The sequence below is a fragment of the Mesocricetus auratus genome, unplaced genomic scaffold (genome assembly GCF_017639785.1).
Source record: "Mesocricetus auratus isolate SY011 unplaced genomic scaffold, BCM_Maur_2.0 Super-Scaffold_100691, whole genome shotgun sequence".
Taxonomy (NCBI): Eukaryota; Metazoa; Chordata; class Mammalia; order Rodentia; family Cricetidae; genus Mesocricetus; species Mesocricetus auratus.
The window spans coordinates 45,958,455-45,979,336 of record NW_024429267.1 but is presented as its reverse complement, the minus strand read 5'-3'; the positions used below and the strand labels follow the sequence as shown (position 1 = coordinate 45,979,336).

At 43.4% G+C, this 20,882-nt stretch overlaps 1 protein-coding gene across 3 annotated transcripts in view; it reads left to right on the top strand.

Moving 5' to 3' along the window:
* Positions 1 to 10,894: 10,894 nt before the first annotated feature.
* The window catches only part of Rbm6 (RNA binding motif protein 6), a 98,123-nt gene continuing 88,135 nt past the window's right edge, over positions 10,895 to 20,882 (top strand). For 2 of the 3 annotated variants that reach the window (XM_040739442.1, XM_040739440.1), the window contains exon 1: positions 10,895 to 11,035. The gene's annotated coding sequence lies outside the window, so the exon portion shown is untranslated. Of the gene's footprint in view, positions 11,036 to 11,215; positions 11,486 to 20,882 lie in introns of those variants that run through there. The other variant, XM_040739441.1, reaches the window with a different exon arrangement.

The following is a 20,882-nucleotide window of genomic DNA, read 5'->3' as shown; positions in this document are numbered from 1 at the left end:
CTATAAGCTTAAACAAACTCTTTCCACCCCTAAGCTACCTTTGGTCAGATGTTCTATTGCAGCAGCAGAAAGGAAACTGGAATAGGTATCTTCCTTGATGTATCTCCACTTTAGTTTTTGAGACAAGGCATTTCATTGGGCCTGGAGCTGTTGACTGATTAGACTGGCTCGGCTAGCAAGCTTCAGGGATCTATCTGAACCTGTAGCCCCAGCAAGCTTCAGGGATCTATCTGAACCTGTAGCCCCAGCAAGCTTCAGGGATCTATCTGAACCTGTTGTAGCCCCAGCAAGCTTCAGGGATCAATCTGAACCTGTAGCCCCAGCAAGCTTCAGGGATCTATCTGAACCTGTAGCCCCAGCACTGGGGTTAAAGATGCCCACCAATGTGCCTGGCTCTTACATAGGTGTTGCGTGTGCTTGTGTAACACGAGTACTTTACCCGCAGAGTCGTTACTTTCCCCAGTCCTCACTCTTGCTTGTAAGTGCAAAAGTCCCATCAGACATGAGCATCACAGAGTATTCTATCTTCTCAGATAAGTGACCATGCATCCAAACATTTCTAAGATTTGTGCTTAGAACACTCTTAGAAGCAAGCTACCATGGCTACTTATTAAAACATCTTGTTTGTTTGGAGACAAGTTTCATGTACCTAGGCTCGACTGCACTTCTGATCCTCCTGTTTCTGCCTACAAAAGTGTTGATTGATTACAATGAGTGGAATTTTTTTTCTTCCTGTGCACAGGCAGATAGATGTCTGTGAGTCCCAGGCCAGCCTTTCTACAAGGGAATTCTAGCGCAACCAGGACTGTGTGATGAAGCCCTTTCTCCAGAAAAAAAAGTTATATAAAATGTTTTATAGTATGTCTTTATTAATATGTAATTTTATTTATTTATTTATTTATTTATTTATTTGGTTTTTATGAGGCAGGGTTTCTCTGTATTGTTTTGGAGGCTATCGGTCCAGCCCAGCCTCGAATTCACAGAGATCCGCCTGCCTCTGCCTCCCGAGTGCTGGGATTAAAAGTGTGCGCCACCACCGCCCGGCTATTTTTGTTTTTTGAGACAAGGTTTCTCTGTATTGTTTTGGAGGCTGTCCTGGAACTCGCCCTGTAGATCAGGCTGGCCTCGAACTCAAAGAGATCCACCTGCCTCTGCCTCCCGAGTGCTTGTAACCATGCTAAATTCAAATGTAATTCATTTACAACAACAAGCTTTATTTAGTCTCCTGTATGTGTTTTTAAGGTTGTCTAAAACTGGCAACTAAAAACAAAGTTTGTTTAAAATCAGGTATATTTAGTAGATTACTGCTCTCAGACTCTTCAGAGATTTCTGAATGTGGCATTTAAAAGGTTTCATGGGAAAAACTTCTTGTGATAGTCAAAAATGCCAGCACTTAGAGGCCATCCTAAGGTCTCCAAAGAAGACAATGGGGCACAGATGATGCTACCTGGATTGTAGTAATGCTAACCACTGAGGAGACACTGCCCCCTGCCTCAGCTGCCACAAGGACCCTGCCCAAACTGTGGGCAAATAGGACACTGGACAGTGCCACACTGCCTAGACAAGCTAGGCCAGTCCCCCAGATTCCTCCTCCACTGGAAAGAAAGTCTCTCAGATCAAAGACTGACACTGCTCTGGGACCTCTGCCCTCGACAAAGTCATCGAGACTCCAGGAGCATAGGGTAACCGTCTAGATAATGGATAAATCTCTGTTATCTAATTAGCACATAGGCCATTTGGATTATACTTCCTGCTATAATTTATCCTTCTCAGATCTCTGATGGCTTTAATGACTAAGCTAACTATAGCTTTGTCAGTTCAATAGCAGCAGGTAACCAGCTACCTTCTTAGATCGTTTCATGTGTAAAAATCAGGCCTTGCTTTTTCTAGGGCTCCTAGGTCTCCTGCTGAGAAAGGAAGATACGTTTGCAAGGCTAACGGGATTCATACTGAAGGATAAACAAATTTCAGATGTGACTTTTTGCTTACTGACTTTGCAATGAGTGCTTGGTAATCAATCACTGTGTCTCATGGTAAACGATTGGACAAAAAGGTGTTAAGTTTATATCAGTTCTGAGGAGGTGAAAAGGTGATCTAAGAGCTGGGTGATGGTGGCGCATGCCTTTAATCCCAGCACTCAGGAGGCAGAGGCAGGCGGATCTCTGGGAGTTCAAGGCTAACCTGGTCTACAGAGCGAGTTCCAGTATAGCCTCCAAAACAATACAGAGAAACCCTGTCTTAGAAAGAAAGAGACGGGTGTTGGTGTCACACACCTTTAATCCCAGCACTCAGGAGACAGAGGCAGGCGGATCTCTGTGAGTTCGAGACCAGCCTGAGAGAGAGAGAGAGAGAGAGAGAGAGAGAGAGAGGTGATTTTTTTTTTTTTGGTTTTTCGAGACAGGGTTTCTCTGTGGCTTTGGAGGCTGTCCTGGAACTCGCTTGGTAGTCCAGGCTGGTCTCGAACTCACAGAGATCCGCCTGCCTCTGCCTCCCGAGTGCTGGGATTAAAGGCGTGCGCCACCAACGCCCGGCCGAGAGAGAGGTGATTTAAGGTCTGTAAGAGCCTGAGGATATGAAAATTTAAGTAATTTTTGAGGGTCTAAGGAAGTGTTTATAGGTATGTAAATGCAAGTTGTAAATAAACAATGTTTCAGATTTCTTCCTCATTTATGCTACTGTTATACTAATATTTCAAAAGCTGAGAGTTTTAACATTCATCAGTGGAGTTCTGATAAGCTGGTAAAGCACTGACTACTGTTATTATGAGCTCAAGCTTTTAAATTTTAAATTGTCTTCTAAATATAGACTAAAAGGTGCTTCTCATCCTAAAAACATCTCTGTCCAATCTATATATCCAACCTTATGGAGAGAGAAAAGAATGTTCATGCTTTTTGGCCCAAAGCCAGGGCTTTTGCTATGACTCAAAGGCATAAATATACTCCAGCTGTTTTACAGACACCTGTTAGTTGCTTTTTCTACAATGTGGATTTTATGACGCACGCCTTTAATCCCAGTACTCGAGAGGCAGAGGCAGGCGGGTCTCTGTGAGTTCGAGACCAGCCTGGTCTACAAGAGCGAGTTCCAGGACAGCCTCCAAAGCCACAGACAAACCCTGTCTCGAAAAACCAAACCAAACAAAACAATGTGGGTTTTAGTACATACTGCAAACAATGGTAATGCTAATATATCTAAAATTTTTATCTCTTTGTAATCTAAAGGAATTCGTATAAGCACCAGGTGATGGTAGTACATGCCTTTAATCCCAGCACTGGGGAGGCAGAGGCAGGTGAATATCTGAGTTGGAGGCCAGCCTGGTCTACAGAGCAAGTTCCAAGATGGCCAGGGCTACACAGAGAAAACCTGTCTCAAAAAAAAAAATGTTAGATTCAGGGATTTCAGGGAGTCATAAAACTTGGATCCCCCTCTCATAGGCCAAATGGACTCCAGATAAGTAGAGCCTAAGTTTCCCTACCTGCCTAGTCCTGGGGGGTCTCTTTCCCCTGGTCTTGGGACTCCTCCCTTTCTCCAGCTACCAGGACCATGGGCCTGAAAATTCCACATGTAAGGTTTTCCTTTAAGTTCCTAAACTGTAACTTGTGTCCCTAGTCTATATCTGTCTCGGCAGATTTCTGCTTGGCTGACAGACACCATCCAAGCATCAGCTGCTGACCACAAGCTGCTCCAAATGGCTGAGTCCTAGACTTGCTGAAAGCTGATGTGGACCAGCCCAGCCCATGTGATTGCTCCCTGTCTCTTCTGCCGGGTCAGCAAACCAGATGCTTCTGATAAATGCCACATTGCCTGAATCCCATTCTGGCCTTTGACTAGCACTCCAGCCTTCCTGGGCCCCGACAACGTTCTAGTTTCAACAGGAAGTAGTTACAGAAGAGAAAATGTTATCTTCTACCCATATCATCCCCAAGTCCTTAGGAAAGGTTGAACAAATTAACTGTTCCCTCAAAAATATTCTTTCTATGCTTTCACAAGAAATTCACCTAGGAGGCTGGAGAGATGGTTAAGTGGTTAAGAGCACTGGCTCTCCTTCCAAAGGATGAGGGTTCAATTCCTACCACCCACATGGTAGCTCACAACTGTCTGTAACTCCGGTTAAAGGGGATTCAACATTTGCACATGGAAAAAAATGAATCATTTAAAAATAAAGGGCTGGAGAGGGCTCAGAGGATAAGAACACTGGCTGCTCTACCAGAGGTCCTGAGTTCAATTCCCAGCAACCACATGGTGGCTCACAACCTTCTGTAATGGGATCTGGTGTCCTGACCTGAGGGGACACATTCAGGCAGAACACTGCATAACATATACATAAAGACCACAGAGAAACCCTGTCTCAAAAAACCAAAAAAAGAAAAGAAAAATTCACCTAGATTGGGAAAGCTCCTGCTCCCAGTTTCCCCTGGCTGAGGACCCACCACAGAAGACCTCTATCTATTTCTCCCTTTGAGCTTAAGCATGGGTGACCAATCCTGACTCCTGCTCTCTTACCTTGGCCTTCACTTCTGCCCACACACCTGCTTAATCCCCTGCGCACAAGTATGTACTCTATGCTCTGGACATTCACTGGCCATTCTCTACCATGGCCATCTGACCACTCCAGCCTATCAGCCTATCATCTTTTTGTTTGTTTGTTTGGTTGGTTGCTTTTTTTTCCCCAAGGCAGGGTTTCTTTTTTTTTTTTTTCCGAGACAGGGTTTCTCTGTGGCTTTAGAGGCTGTCCTGGAACTAGCTCTTGTAGACCAGGCTGGCCTCGAACTCACAGAGATCCACCTGCCTCTGCCTCCCGAGTGCTGGGATTAAAGGCGTGCGCCACCACTGCCCAGCTCAGCCTATCATCTTTTAATATTGGGGCCTTCATCCTTCTCTTTCCCCGGGACCACTGACCCTCCTACCTGCTCCCCAAAATGGAAAGGCTCTTTCTGAGTCACCCTTGTAACTCCCACTGCCTGCTGATAAACTCGAGGCCCTCCCTGCTCTCCCCCTCCCCATATACATCTCATATCTTAAACCCTTTGCTCCCAAAATCTCAAAACAATGGGATAAATCTTCATTTTACACTTCAACTCCCACAGGCCCTAGCTCCCTTAAGTTCCAGAAGACATGGAGACTGCCTTTGGTCTCAGAAGAATGAGGCCTCACACAGTTGACCATGCTCAACTCCCCCTCCTCTGTTACTTCCTATCTGCACATATGGATGTTTAACATCCAAGAGATCACCACCTCTAGCCAGCATCCCATTCTAATAGGGTCAGGAAATTGCTCTACCCAGTTTCCTATAACTCCCTCATCCATTGCTTCTTCACTGGGGCTTACTCCCTCGTGCTTGATTTCCCTATAGCCAAAAGGAAGATTACTGTGAGAAGTGGCCAGAAACTTACAGTGATTGCCTATATTGGTCCTGCAAATATCACAAGAAAAATCTAGGGCATCCTAAGTACATCTCCCATCTTTACATATAGGAGGGATCCATCCACTCCTACATTCTAGACCCATGAAACACCTTCTATCAGGAAGATGTCACTGGCAAACTGTATTATGGCCTGTTCAGCAGGCACCTGGTGGGCCTGATCAAAATACAAAGAGTATACAAATCAATCTCTCAGTATCTAGGTATAGAAAAATAGATGTGATCCAACATTCATCAAAGGTGCTTTCCTCCATAACTAACATCTTCCCTCTTGGATGACATCGATCCCATCCCTCTGTCCTCATGGCTACTCCATCTCTTGTTTCACACCTTAACCTCCACATATCAGCTACTGAATAACACTCTGCCTGGCATTTTGGAGAATGCTGGTTGTATACCCCTCCCAGATTGAGCTCATAACCGACACTTCACCCACCACCTTATCACCCCTCCCCTTGTTACCCTTTGACAACTGTTCTGAGCCAAATATCACTACTGCCTCTCAGTCATTCCCACATTTCTCTCTTCGATATCACAGGCTACTTTAACTCCACAGAGACACACTGTGCGGGCACACTGGAATTTTCAGGCTGTAATAATACCCTAACCCTCAGCACCACCACCCAGCCCCTACCCCCGAATGTTCCCAACACCTCCATCCTTTGTGGCACTCAGATTTACTGTTGCCTACCTGGGTGGTCTGGGACTTGTGCCTTGATATCCCTCTTTCCCTCTTTGCAACACTAGGGGTGGTACCTGGTGAAGAATTCTTGCTGGGTCCCGTCACAAACTTTCTAGTGGAGTGGCACAGTGAGCAGTCCCAATCCTACCTTTCTCAGCCTGCTGGCACCACAGCTGGAGCAGTGGGACTGACTAACTACTACTTTGATAATCTACCCCTGAGCCATCTCTCCAGCCCCCAGTGAAGAATTTTGAGGTCAATAGTTGCTTTTAGGATTAAAGTAGATTGAATTATAATTATTTACCATTTTTTCCTGTCATTCCTTGTTGCTGGAGATTCTTTGTCCCACAAGGTCCCGCTGCTGCTTTGCCTCAAATAAACACATGGATGCTATATTACTTATAAAACTATTGGTTGAGCCGGGCGTTGGTAGTGCACGCCTTTAATCCCAGCACCAGGGAGGCAGAGGTAGGTGGATCTCTGTGAGTTCGAGGCCAGCCTGGTCTACAAAGCAAGTTCCAGGACAGGGTCCAAAACAATACAGAGAAACCCTGTCTCGAAAAACCAAAAAAAAAAAAAAAAAACCAACAACAACAACAACAACAAAAAAAACCTATTGGTTGAAGGCTAGGACTTCTTATTGGCTAGCTCCATCTTAATTATTAACCCATTTCTATTAATCTAAGTTTTTCCACATGGCCTTATCTTACTGGAGAAGGGTCCTGACCTGTTACTCCTTCCTCGGCTACATGGTGTCCTTTCTCAATCCCTCTCTGTCTACCTTTTCCAGAATTCTCCTTGTCTCCTAGTCTGCCTATCTTCCTGCCTCGTTGGCCAGTGTTTTATTCATCAATCAATAAGAGAAACATATATACAGAAGGACATCCCCATCATCTCCTCTTTTCTGTCTAAATAAAAAGAAGGGTTTTAACTTTAGCATAGTAAAATTATATATAGCAAAACAGTTATCAAGTAAGAACTATAGTAACAATATTTAGTTCATTAACATTTGGCAAAATATAAAGAAAATATTCTATCACCTACCTATATATTTTTTTTTTCCGAGACAGGGTTTCACAGAGAAACTTTGGCTTTGGAGGCTGTCCTGGAACTCGCTCTGTAGACCAGGCTGGCCTCGAACTCACAGAGATCCGCCTGCTTCTGCCTCCCGAGTGCTGGGATTAAAGTCAATTTACCTATATTTGTGACTCCTAAATCTTTCTTTAAATTTTTTTTAAAGATTTATTTATTTATTATGTACAGGGTTCTGTCTGCATGTGTGTCTGCAGGTCAGAAGAGGGCATCAGATCTCATTACAGATGTTTGTGAGCCATCATGTGGTAGCTGGGACTTGAACTCAGAATCTCTGAAAGACCAACTAGTGTTCTTAACCACTGAGCCATCTCTCCAGCCCCAAGTCCTAAGTCTTATATATAACTTATCTTTTATCATAACTAAGGAAAACTATATCTGTCTTCAACTCCATCAAGGACCACAGAGGATATTATATAAACTCTAGAATTGACAGAGACATCTTTTTTTTTTCTTTTTGGTTTTACGAGACAGGGTTTCTCTGTATTGTTTTGGAGGCTGTCCGTCCAGCCCGACCTCGAACTCACAGAGATCCACCTGCCTCTGCCTCTGGGATTAAAGGCGTACGCCACCACCGCCTGACCCGTTTCGCTTTTTCTTTTTTTTTTTGGTTTTTATGAGACAGGGTTTCTCTGTATTGTTTTGGAGGCTATCGGTCCAGCCCGGCCTCGAGCTCACAGAGATCCGCCTGCCTCTGCCTCTCGAGTGCTGGGATTAAAGGCATGCGCCACCACCGCCCGGCCATAGAGGCTCTTTTACAAAGTACATATTACTAGAACTTAATATGCTCTCTGATGGATAGCATAGAGGTCAGCCTTTCATAAAGTACTTGTGACGTCTCCCCTAAGGGTGGGTAATATTGGTCTAGGGACTGAAGAGTCTGAAATAACAATTCTGGGGAATTAGAGTGAGGTCTTCCCCCACAGATAGCAAAGAGGTCACCAGGTCATTAACAACCTCCACTCAGCTTTCTGGATGGAATACAGGTATTTGATTTTATTTCCTCCATTGAAGAGACACCCCTGTGTTATTAATATTCCTGGTTCTCTTAGAGTTTCTCTGTGAGTGCAAGAACCTCTGTTACTCCCAAGACTTCTGGAACTCACTCTGTAGACCAGGCTGGCCTTAAACTCATAGAGATCTGCCTGCCTCTGTCTCCCAAATGCTGGGGTTAAAAGCATGGACCACCAACACCTGGCAAAACAACTTTAATATTATGCATACCCAAAAGACATTTGAATCCCTGCTAAATTCTGAGCCCTGGCCATCAAAGTAGTCTGGATGGAGAAAGGAATATAAGGCAGGAGGGGACAAGAACTTAGAGTTTTTGCCGATGACAATTCATAGAAATACATTGTCTCTGAGGCGTCATGGAGACAGGATAGCTGTTTCATTTTTGTAGAGGTAAGAGCTACTGGCTTGGATGCTTTGCTTCTCTGATCTTCAGCTTGAACCCCAAAATCTGTCTCTGGGTCTTTTATTTTGTGTGTGTGTGTGTGTGTTACAGGATTCTATCCACAGCCCCGGATATGATGGCTAACAACTGTCTATAACATCAGTTCCATAGGATCGATACCTTCTTCTGGCCTCTACAAGCGCCAGAAACAGACACACAGACAAATTACCCATGTACATAAAATAATAATAAAAAATAAGGTCTCTTTATGTAATCTTGGCTGTCTTGGAACTTGCTATATAGACCACAGCCAGTGTGTGTGTGTGTATGTAGCTTATTTTGAGACAGAGTTTCTCTGTGTAGCCCTGGCTATCCTGGAACTCACTCTGTAGCCCATGCTGGCCTCAAACTCAAGAGATCCATCTGCCTCTGCCTCCTGAATGGTGGGATTAAAAGCATGCACCACCACTGCCTGGCACCATGCGCTGCTTTTTTAGGGGCATTTTTGGGACCCGAATATTGATCTTTTAAAAAAAGATCTATTTATTTATTATATATACAATGTTCAGCCTGCACGTGTGTCTGCACACTAGAAGAGGGCACCAGATCTCAATACAGATAGTTGTGAGCCACCATGTAGTTGCTGGGAATTGAACTGAGAACCTTTGGAAGAGCAGTCTGTGCTTTTAACCTCTAAGCCATCTCTCCAGCCCAATCTTTATTTTTTTTAATTGAAGGTTTATTTTATATGTATGGATGTCTTGTCTGTGTGTATATCTATGAACCACACATGTACAATTCCCTCAGAGGCCAGAAGAGGACACGGGATCCCTGGGACTGGAGGAACAGAGGGTTGTGAGCCACCATGTGGTTGCTGGGAATTGAATCTCTGCAAGAGCTACCAGTGCTCCTAACTGCTGAGCTATCTTCCCAGCCTTCCTTCTTTGATCTTACAGTATTGAATTTAGGTTACAGCATCAGGTTCTTCTATTTAACAGGGGCATACAGACATTGAAAGGGACTCCAAGATCAAGTTCTCAGAACAAAGGAGACTTATATACCCAAGAGTAACAGAGGGCAGGAAACAAGGGGAAACCCCATTCAGGATGTGGTGTTTAATTTTAATTAGGCATGCTAATTAGGTGAACCAAAGGGAGCTTTTGATGGCTGGACTTCAATACTTTGATATCTGGATTTTGGTAGTCAGCCTCAGGAGGCAGTGGACAAATAAGGGAATAGACTCTAGAATTAGGAATGTAATCAACGGTTTTGAGCAAGGCAGAGGGAATGGGACAAGGCAAGGTCTGCCAGAGCCATGCGCACTAAGCTCGAGCTGGCCAAAGTCCCTTCAGGCATGATACCAGGTGGCTGGGACCAGCAAGCCTCTTTTTTTGTTTTGTTTTGTTTTTCGAGACAGGGTTTCTCTGTGGCTTTGGAGGCTGTCCTGGATCTAGCTCTTGTAGACCAGGCTGGTCTCGAACTCACAAAGATCCACCTGCCTCTGCCTCCGGAGTACTGGGATTAAAGGCGTGCACCACCAACGCCCGGCAGCAAGCCTCTTAAAATGAAGCCAATCTACCCTAGAACTTGGAGCCAGCTGTTGTAAGATTATTAACGGGAAGATTCTGGAGGAAGTTACTAATAAAGTTATTTAGCCCTGTTTTCCGTAAGAAATACGATGTGCACTTTCTGTGTGGTTGCACTTAACCAAGCTCGCAAGGCCCTGGGGAAGCCGCTTGTATGTTCTTTTATGGGTTTTCAGTAGAACCTTTTCCACGGACAATGTCTGCCTGGAGTTTTTGATCTGGATACCAGAAGGTAAAAACGGAGCGTCTTTGGGCCTACTGCTTCCTCAGCTTTAGCGTCTCTTTTGAACTATTTTCTGGTCTCAGGTGGTAGGGTCTTCTGTACCTGAATGGCCAGCAGTCGTATTGGATTAAGTAGGAATAGATCTTCTCCCATTTTCTGCACACGAACTAACAGTCAGTCTCTCTCCCCATGGGCAAGGCCAGGGCCACCATGCCCGAGCACCTGGCAGGGAGTAAACCTTGGGTTGTCATGTCAAAGCCACCCGTACCCCTTGCTCATTTGCGAGGACAGTAGCAGAGATGCAGCCACGACACGGGAGGCCAAACCATAACTCCCAGCAGGCTCCACGGGCGGGAAAGCGTGCCCTCTCATTGGGGAGAGGCTAGCAGCGTGCCTTTCCATTGGGCAGCGGCTCCACCAGCCCACAAAGCCCCTGCGCGCGGGGCACGGCGGGAGTGGAGGCCGCGGGATTTGCGGCCGTACTTCATCTCCCGGCGGGCCCAGCGGTGAAGGCGGTGGCGCGACGCCTTTGTGGAAGCCGGAGTCCACCGGGAGGAAGTTCCGGTCTCCGCGACGCTGGGTCCGTGGCGGCCGCTTAGGAGGAGGAGGAGCGGGTCGCAGGGGCTGCGCTGCTTTGGTAAGGGCCCAGGACAGGAGAGAGGGCGTGCCCGAGCTGCTGGGACGGGGTCAGCTGTCCGGGCGGCTCTGGTAATCGTGGGCCCGCGCGGCCTACAAGCCGGGACTTCGAAGACACTGGGCGGCCGCGGCCTCGCTCGCGAAGACAGCCTAGCGGCGGTGTGCTGAGGGAGGCCCCGCTCGCGGCCGGAACGCCCCGGAACGGTCGCGGGCCCGGGGCGGGGCCCGAGGCGGCGGTAGAATTACCGGTCCCCCGGCGGAGCGGCCAGCTGTGGGGCGAGGGACCAGCGCGTGGTAGCGGCTTCGGCGCTCTGTTCTGTGGAGCTGCAGGCGGGCTTCTTTCTTTTTCTGTTCCCTTGTGTTTGTGATCCAGTTCAGAGACATCTCTAGGCACCGAGTTCTTGTGCCTGCAAGTAACCTTGGTCGCCCACCCAGACGCCCAGACCGGAAGGTGCGAGAGCTCAGAACCTGGCCCACGGGCCCGTAGAACCGGGAGGCGGGCAAGGATTCTGCACCCGTTAGGCGAATGTAGGAGAGTGATATTGCCGCATATTCGTGCTTTAGATTCCTTTTGATGCTGTAAATAATGTTTTCCCTTTAACTTTATAATTGACGTTTACTAATAAATTCAAGTGTGGGGCTGCGTTTCTTAATAAAAAGTAAAGGCTTGATTTGTAGAGCACATAAACTAGGAGTAGTTTGGGTTTAAAAATTTTTCTTTTTGCACGTTCTAGGCTTGCTTATTAAGTTCAAGGTTTCAGACTAATTGGATATAGGTGCAGGAGTTTAGTAGTTTTCTTCGCCTCTCCTAATCACCCAGGTCAATTTCTGAACTCTGGATTGTGCTTCAACTCTGTTAGTTTCTTTCCAACTTCTGTTGATTATGTTATGTCACAGTTGCCAACGTTGTTCAGATCAAAGGGAAAGGTGTTAAGGCGAATGGCAAACTAATGACAATATAGAAAGTAACTAGTGCTGTTACCATCTTGAGGAAACAAGTTGAATCTAATGCCTTGCCTGGTGGAGCATACTTGTAATCCTGGCATTTAGAAGGATGAGGTATGAGGATGTCACGTTTGATGCCACCCTAAAATGCATTGAGACACCTAAGACACTTAAAAATTAATGAATCTGAATTTTAACTTTAACTAGTACACTTACATAAATGCTAATCTATGTATAAAATCTCTAGGATTATATATAGTACATGTAATCGATGTATAAAATCTCTAGGATGGATAGCACTCAGTTCTGGGCAGGCATAACACCCTTGCTGGTCATTGAATCCAGGCTTTCTTTACACTTGGCTAGGCAAGTTCTCCACCACTGAATTGCAAATAGCCCCATCCTTTCAGAAGCTTGTTACCAGGCTTGGGTTTATTTTTCTTACCTTTGGAATCCTCGGTTTTTGTAGTCCTTCACATAAGGAAGAATTTTCAATGGGAAAATTATTGTTCCTGATACTTTTTTTTTTTGAGACATGGTTTTTCATAGCCTATCCTGAATTTGAACGACTAGACTTGCCTTAAATTCCTAATCTTTCCATTTGTACTTTCCCAGTACTGCAATGGGCTGCTGTCATTCCTAGCTAAGGGGAGCTTATTAAATAAATGTACCCCAGCCCTTACAGGTACTCTAAAAACAGAAATTTGTCACCATGCTTAGATGTATGAACATGTTAATGACTTGATTCAGAAAAGTTTTTATTTATTCATTTACTTATTTGAGACAGGGCCTCATTTTGCAGCCCTGGCTGTCCTGGAACTGGCTGTCTAGTCTGGTCATGAATTTACATCTGCCCGACTCTGTATCTAGAATAGTGGGATTAAAGAAAGGTGCATTCCTACAAACCAGTCTGAGTGCCTTTTATAATAATTCTGTGATAATGTCTTTTTTTTTTTTTCTTTTTGGTTTTTACGAGACAGGGTTTCTCTGTATTATTTTGGAGGCTGTCGGTCCAGCCTGGCCTCGAACTCACAGAGATCCGCCTGCCTCTTCTGCCTCCCGAGTGCTGGGATTAAAGGTGTGCGCCACCAACGCCCGGCTGTGATAATGTTTTGTATGCAGAAAATGTTCACTAAATATTAGCCACCACTATTGCTTTTTTCTTTTCCTTTGAGATAATAATTTTACTCATGTAGCCCAGGCTAGTGCCAACTTTAGTTCTGGCTGTTTCTGAGGTTGGACAACTTTGAAGAGTTGGTTCTTTCATCCTACCATGGGCGTTGTGAGAATCAAACTCAAGGTTGTTAAGCCTGGCATCAAGTCACCTACTGAGCCATTTCACCAGCCCCCACCTTCTGTTTTGAGACAGGGTCCCTTCCTGGAACCTATGGCTTACTAATTGGACTAGGTTGCAGCCATTGAATCCCCCAAGGTACTCCTATCTCTCCAGTGCTAAAATTACAAGAATGAACCATCATGGCCACCTTTTAATGTTGGTGCTGGGTATTGAACTCAGCTATTTATGGTTTTTTTTTTTTTTTTTTTTTTTGGGTTTTCAAGACAGGGTTTCTCTGTGGCTTTGGAGGCTGTCCTGGAACTCGCTTGGTAGTCCAGGCTGGCCTCGAACTCACAGAGATCCGCCTGCCTCTGCCTCCGGAGTGCTGGGATTGAAGGCGTGCGCCACCACGCCCGGCTGAGCTATTTATGTTTGCTCAGCAAGCAGTTTACCAGCTGCGCTTTTCCCCCAGCAACCCCTTACTCCCACCGACTTTAAGACAGCATCTCACTATGGATCCCTGGCTAGCTAAAACTCACAAAGACTAACCTGACTCTGCTTCCCAGTGCTGGGATTTACCTGTGCCACCAAGCCTGGCAACTTCCCTTTTTTTTTTTAATATAGCCCAGGCTGGCCTGGAACTCTTACTACTGTAGCCTCTACTTACAGCGTACTGAGGTTATAGGGTATGTCACCTCACCCTACACTGTACTGTTATTCTTTAAAATTATGCTAAGTGTATTTTTATATACATTGTAACAAAAATTTGCCTTTTAAACCATTTTAATGTATACAGTTCAGGTGGCGTTAGTTACAGTCACAAAGTATTGCAACCAGCAATGACTGTTGCTGAAACTTTTCACCTTGTCTATCAGAAACTTTGTAACTATTAAGCAAGTAACTCTCTGTGCAGCTCCTGATAAATTTTACTCTTTCTCTATGGATTTGTGTTTGATACAATATGGTCTTTTCTGTGTTTAGCCTGTTTGGCTTGGTATAATGGTTTTAAAGTTGATTGATAGGATAGTATGTATCAGAATTTTGTCCCTTTTTTGATTAAATAGAATTCTATCCTTTATTTAGAGGACCTATAAACAGATTAATTTTATTATTATTATTTTTTGAGACAGGGTTTCTCTGTGTAACAGCCCTACCTGTCCTGGCACTCACTCTGTAGACCAGGCTGGCCTCGAACTCACAGAGATCTGTCTATGTCTGCCTCCCAAATTCTGAGATTAAGGGAGTGTGCCACCACCTCCTGGCACTTATTATTTTTTTAATTTATGTATGTAACTCTGCATGTGGGTATGTGCAAGCCAGTGTAGATGCCTATGGGGGCCAAAAGTTTTGGACCCCATGGTGCTGGAGTTACAGGCAGTTGTGAATCACCTGATGTGGATGCTGGTCTTCTGCAAGAGTTGTACTCTTAACCAGTGAGCCATTTCTCTAGCCTTTAGAATACATTAAAAAAAATCTAGTCATCTTTTCTTGTATTTTTTTTGTTGTTGTTGCTTTTTGAGACAAGGTTTCTCTGTGTAGACCTAACCATCCTATGACTCATTCTGTGTATCAGACTGGCCTTGAACTCAGAGATCCTCCTGCCTCTGCCTCATTAATCATCTATTTTTTTTTGTTTGTTTTATTTTTTCAAGACAGAATTTCTTTGTGTAACTGCCCTAGCTGTCCTGGAACTTGCTTTGTAAACCAGGCTAGCTTTAAATTTACAATGATCTGCTTGTCTTTGCCTCCCAAGGTTGGGATTAAAGGCAAATGCAGCAGCCACCACCACTACCACCACCACCACCACCACCACCAAACCTCCAGTCATCTATTTTAATACTTGGCTGTAGTAAATAATGCTGTCAACATTGCTATATGAATATTTTTTATATCTAGTTTGATTGTTTTTGCATTGTTCTGTCAAACTAAACCTCAGGTTTTATGAATTCCATGCTAGGCAAGCATCCTACTACTCAGCTAAAACCTCTACCCAGCTCTATTTCAGTCTTAATCTTTTTTCGTAAAAGAAAATTAGTAGCTGGGCAGTGGTGGTGCACACCTTTAATCCCAGCACTTGGAAGGCAGGGAACCTCTGGGAGTTTGAGGCCAGCCTGTTCTACAGAGTAGGTTCCAGGTCAGCCAAGGCTATATAGAGAAACCCTGTCTCGAAAAACAAAATTAGTAAAATTAAATATTTTTAATTTAATATTTTAGATAAATTTAAATGATGATGATGTTTTAAAACAAGAGTATCACTCTGTAGCCCATACTGTCCTGGAATTTACTATTATAATCCTGACTATAGATACCGTATATAATAATATATATTTTAAAATATATATATTATTTTGTAGTTTTGAAATATGGTCTCATGTAGCAGCCTGAGCCTTGAAATTACTATGTAGGCACAACTCCTGATCTCTTATCTCTCAAGTGTTGGGATTCCAGGTGATACATACCTCCTATGGCATGGTAATATACAACTATAATCCCATCACTGGTTTATGTTATAGAGATGATCCATTCTCAAAACAAAAACCATATAATCCAGCAATTATACTTACAGGTGTACCTAAAGGGATTAGAAGCATAATCTCAAGCAGGTATTTGTATCCATGCTCATATGGCAATATTCATAATAGCTAAAATAAGAAAGCATCCCAAGAGCTAATTGACAGATGAATGGATGAGCAAATGTATGTTTATACTTTAGAATATTATTTTGCCTTAAAAAGTAAGATAAGTAGTTTGTAATCACAGCCTCCTAAATGTGTGGGCCAGCTAGTCTGGTGTATGTGGCGCCATTCAGTAAAGAAACTTGTTTGAAAGGAGGTGGACAGTGAGGAACTACATCTGAGGTTGTGTTTTGATGTCCACAAGCTTGTTAAGGCACACATGCACCTGTGCTTAAATGAATGTACATACATACACATACATCATACACATGCATGTGTGATACAAAGATAATATTTTTACAATTTGTGTTATTAAATATATGTGTGGGTATTTGGATGGCATGTATGTCTGTGTACCATGTGTGTGCTCAGAGGAGGTTTTTGGATCCCTGGGACTGGATTTAAAGAAGTGTGTCGTGAGAATTGAACCCACATTCTTTAGAAGAACAGCAAGTGCTCTTAACTGTTGAACCATCTCTTCAGATCAAAGTTTTTTTATATGTTTTTAAATTTTTCATTTTTATTTTGTGTATATGAGTGTTTGCTTGCCAATATGTGTATGTATCATATACGTCCCGGATGCTTGTAGAGATTAAAAGAGAGTGTCATACCTCCTAGAACTGGAGTTGCAGACAGTTTTGAACTGCCATGTGAGTGTTAGGAACCAGACCCAGATTCTCTTCTAGGGAAGCAAGTGCTCTTAACTACTGAGCTCTAGCCCCAAGGAAAGATGTTTTTAAAGTGGTAGCTGGAGAGATGGCATAGTACTTAAGAGCACTCATTACTTTTCCAGAGGATTGAAGTTCGAGTCCCAGCACTCACTTCAGGCAGTGTACAGCCAGCCTCCCCTGCCCCAATTTTTTTTAAGGGTGGTCACTTTGTTATGTTATGGAATGGCTAGATTTTGAAGATGTCATGGTAAGTGAAGTCAGTCATAAAAAAGTACTGTATGATTTTAGTTGTTGAGGAACTCATTAATCAAAACCATAAATCAGCTATCCATGGTGGTGCATGACTTTAGTCCTAGCGCTATAGGCAGAGGCATGTACATCTCTGACTTTGAGGCCATCTTAGTCTAAAGAGTGAGTTCCAGCATAGCCGGGGCTATACAGAGAAACCCTATCTCAAAAACAAAATCATAAATCATGTGGAAAATAGAATAGTGGTTGCCAGGAGAGGGGTAAGAGAATAATGAGCTGGGTGGTGGTGGTGCACTGGATCCTTTAATCCCAGCCATTGGGAAGCAGAGGCAGAGGCAGAGGCAGAGGCAGAGGCAGAGGCACAGGCAGATGGATCTCAGTGAGTTGGAGGTTAGCTTGGTCTACAAAGTGAGTTCCAGGACAGCCAGGACTGTTATACAGAGAAACCCTGTCTCAAAAAACAATAAAAAACAAAAAAAGAGAGAGAGTTGAGGATAATGGGAAATTACTGTTTAATCCATAGTTTTACAATATTAAAAGAAATAAGGAAATTAATGGTTCCAGTGGTTGTACCTAATACATTGAACTGTATACTCAAAAATAATTAAGGTGATAGGTTATCATCCATATTTTACTATTAAAAAAAAAAGTACCAGCCGGGCACATGCCTTTAATCCCAGCACTTGGGAGGCAGAGGCAGGCGGATCTCAGTGAGTTTGAGGCCAGCCTGGTCTACAGAGCTAGTTCCAGGACAGCCTCCAAAACAATACAGAGAAACCTTGTCTCGAAAAACCAAAAAAAAAAAAAAAAAAAAAAAGAAAGAAAGAAAATATCTACTGTTTTGCAGAGGACCTAGTTTCAGTTCCCAGCACACAAAACCTTCAGTAACTCCAACTTCAGGGGGATCCAACACCTCTGACTTCATGAACATCTGTACTTAGCTTCTGAGTACTGGGGTTAAGTTTTATTTATTTATTTTAGGCAAGGTCTTTTTTATTTATTTATTTTTCTTTATTTAGTGCACAGTATTGTGTCTGCATGTATCCCTGCAGGCCAGAAGAGGGCACCAGATCTCATTATGGATGGCTGTGAGCCATCATGTGGTTGCTGGGAATTGAACTCAGGACCTCTGGAAGAGCAGCCAGTGTTCTTAACCTCTGAGTCATCTCTCCAGCCCCCATTAGGCAAGGTCTTAGGTAGCTTAGTCTGGCCTCAAACCCTATGTAGCTAGCCAAGAATGGCCAGGAACTCATTTTGGGTTTTTTGTTTGTTTTGCTTTTTAGGACAGGGTTTCCCTGTGCAGTTCTGGTTGTCCTGTAACTCACTTTAGACCAGGCTGACCTCCAACTCAGATCTGTCTGTCTCTGCCTCCTGAGTGTTGGTATTAAAGGTGTGTGTCACTACCACTTGGCATGAACTCATTTAAAAAAAATATGTGTGTGTGTGTGTGTGTTTTGCTAGAATGTATGTGTGTATATCCTGTGTGTACCTGGAGAGAAGGTCAGAAGAAAGCATCGGATCCTTTAGTACTGGAGTTGTAGATGGTTATGGGGCACTTTGTGGGTGACTGAACTCAGGTCCTCTTCAAGAGCAACAAAGTCTCTTAACTACTTATCCTAGTCTTCTCCCTGATCTTGAACTCTATGTCATCTTGTTTCTACCTCTTAAGTATTAGGGTTATAGCCACCATACCTAACTCTCTTGTTACTGTTTCTTTTTGACACAGAATTTTACTGTGTGACCCTATCTGGCTAAAATTTATAGTAGCGTGTGTGTGTGTGTGTGTGTGTGTGTGTGTGTGTGTGTGTGTGTGTGTGTGTGTGTCTTTCTCCCTCTCCCCCTCCTTCCCCTTCCTGCCCTCCCTGTCTCACCATCCACCTCTCTCCCCTCCCCCTTCCCCTTTCCTTCCCCCCTTCCTTCCCCTCCTCTCCTCTCTCTCCTTGGGATTACAGATATGTGCTGACCAACATGGAAACCAGACTGGGATTTGGGGGAGTTGCTAAACTGAAACTAAGGAACTGATAGAAGGATATGACTACAAACTTAGTTTGTAGCTTAATGTAGAGGTTTGCTCTCTCTCCAAACTAGATGAACAATTTCCAATGTGAAATTTCTTTCTTTTTACTTGAACTGTCATAGCTCTCATTTGGATATTTTATACTATTAGCTCCAGGATTGCACTACTGTTGCTTCACATAGGCACGTGTTGTCTTCAAAATTTGCTACGGGACCCTTTTTATTCTTTGCAATGTGTAGAATGTAATGGTTGTGGGGTGTAAGATAGACTAGTTTTTGTGTCTTACGGGGATAATGGTTTAGAACCATTTATTTTTAGGACTAGTTAGTATGGTAGATAACATTACTTGTGACTTGCCTTGCTGTCCCCTAGGAATTGTATTTGCTTTGGTTACTAAACTACATTTTGTTTTGTTTTTTGTTTTTTCAAGATTAGGTTTTACTATGTAGCATTGGCTGTCCTGTAACTCATTCTGTAGACCAGGCTGGCCTCGAACTCACAGATTCCTCTGCACCTGCCTTCTGAATGCTGAGATTAAAGGTGTTCTCCACCACTGTCTGGCTAATTTATTTGTTTTTATGTACATTGATGTTTTATCTGCATATATGTCTGTGTGAGGGTATTGATCCCCGGGAACTGGGTTCACAGATAGTTGGGAGCTGTCATGTGGGTACTGGGAATTGAATTTAGGTCCTCTGGAAGATCAACTGCTGCTGAGATGGCTGCTGAGCCATCTCTCTAGCCCTGTCTTTTATTTTTGTGAGATAGTCACATGTAACCTAGGCTAGTCTTGAATTCAGTATGTAATGAGGCTGGCTTTGAATTCATTGGAATAGTTCTGCCTCTTTCCCAAGATTAGAGGCCTGAGCTACCAGCCTGGCTTCTTTGTCTTTTATAAATAAAGTAAAATTAAACAGTTAAAATTAAAAAATTATTTCTTGGTGCTAGGGATTGAATGATGGTCTTACTGTATCATAGGCAAGTGATCTTCTCAGATACATTTTCAGGCCTCTCTTTCTGGAATTCCTTTGGTTCATATATTGGTCTACTTGATGATGCTCTTCATTTGTCTTCATCTTTTATTCATTTGTCTGTATCCTTCATTGATTATTTGAACTCATTCTTTTCCTTTCTGCTTCTGTGAGTTGATAATTTTATACTGTCCTGTCTTCAAGTTTTATGCTCCTTTCTTCTGCTTGCTCAATCAACTCTATTGTTGAAATCTATGGTGAGCTTTTTTATTATAAGCAGTGGAGTTTCTCTTTATTGATATGCCTATTTTGATGCTCTTTCTTCGCATTTATTTGTTTGTTTACTGAGTGTGTGTGTAGTAGGGAGAGGAGGCATATAGTCTTTTTGTGGATTCCAGGAATGGAGTCCGTGAAGGACATCAGGTTTATGTGGCAACCACCTTTACCACCGAATGAATTGTCTTGATATTCAAACATTGTAGAGAAGTTCTTACTTTATGACAAGGACAGCCACATATTGACTGTTAAAGAAATGTAAGTAGGAAGAAATTTTCAACAAACTGCGTTCTCTTTTTTTTTTTTTAATTTCTACTGTATCGTCCTACCTGATCTGGAACTTGTTGTGTAGACCAGGCTAGTCTCAAATTATAGAGATTCACCTACCTCTTCCTGAGTGCTGGGTTTATTTTGTTTTGAGACTGGGTCTCCCTATGTAGCTTTGGGTGTCGTAGATGTCACTGTGTAAAATAGACTGTCTTCAAATCCACAGAGGTGCAGGTGCCTCTTGTCTCTGAGATTACAGGTGTGCATTACCATTCCTGGCCTTTTTGTTTGTTTGTCTTTATTATTATTTTTAAAAAAATTTAAGAGGTGATTCCATATAAGTCAGGTTGGCCTTGAACTCAGTATAAAACTGAGGAGAATTTTTAACTTTAAAAATTATTATTTGGCCCATCATTGTTGGTGTACGTCTTTAATCCCAGCACTTGGGAGGCAGAGGCAGGCAGATTTCTGTGAGTTCGAGGCCAGGCTCCAAAACAATAC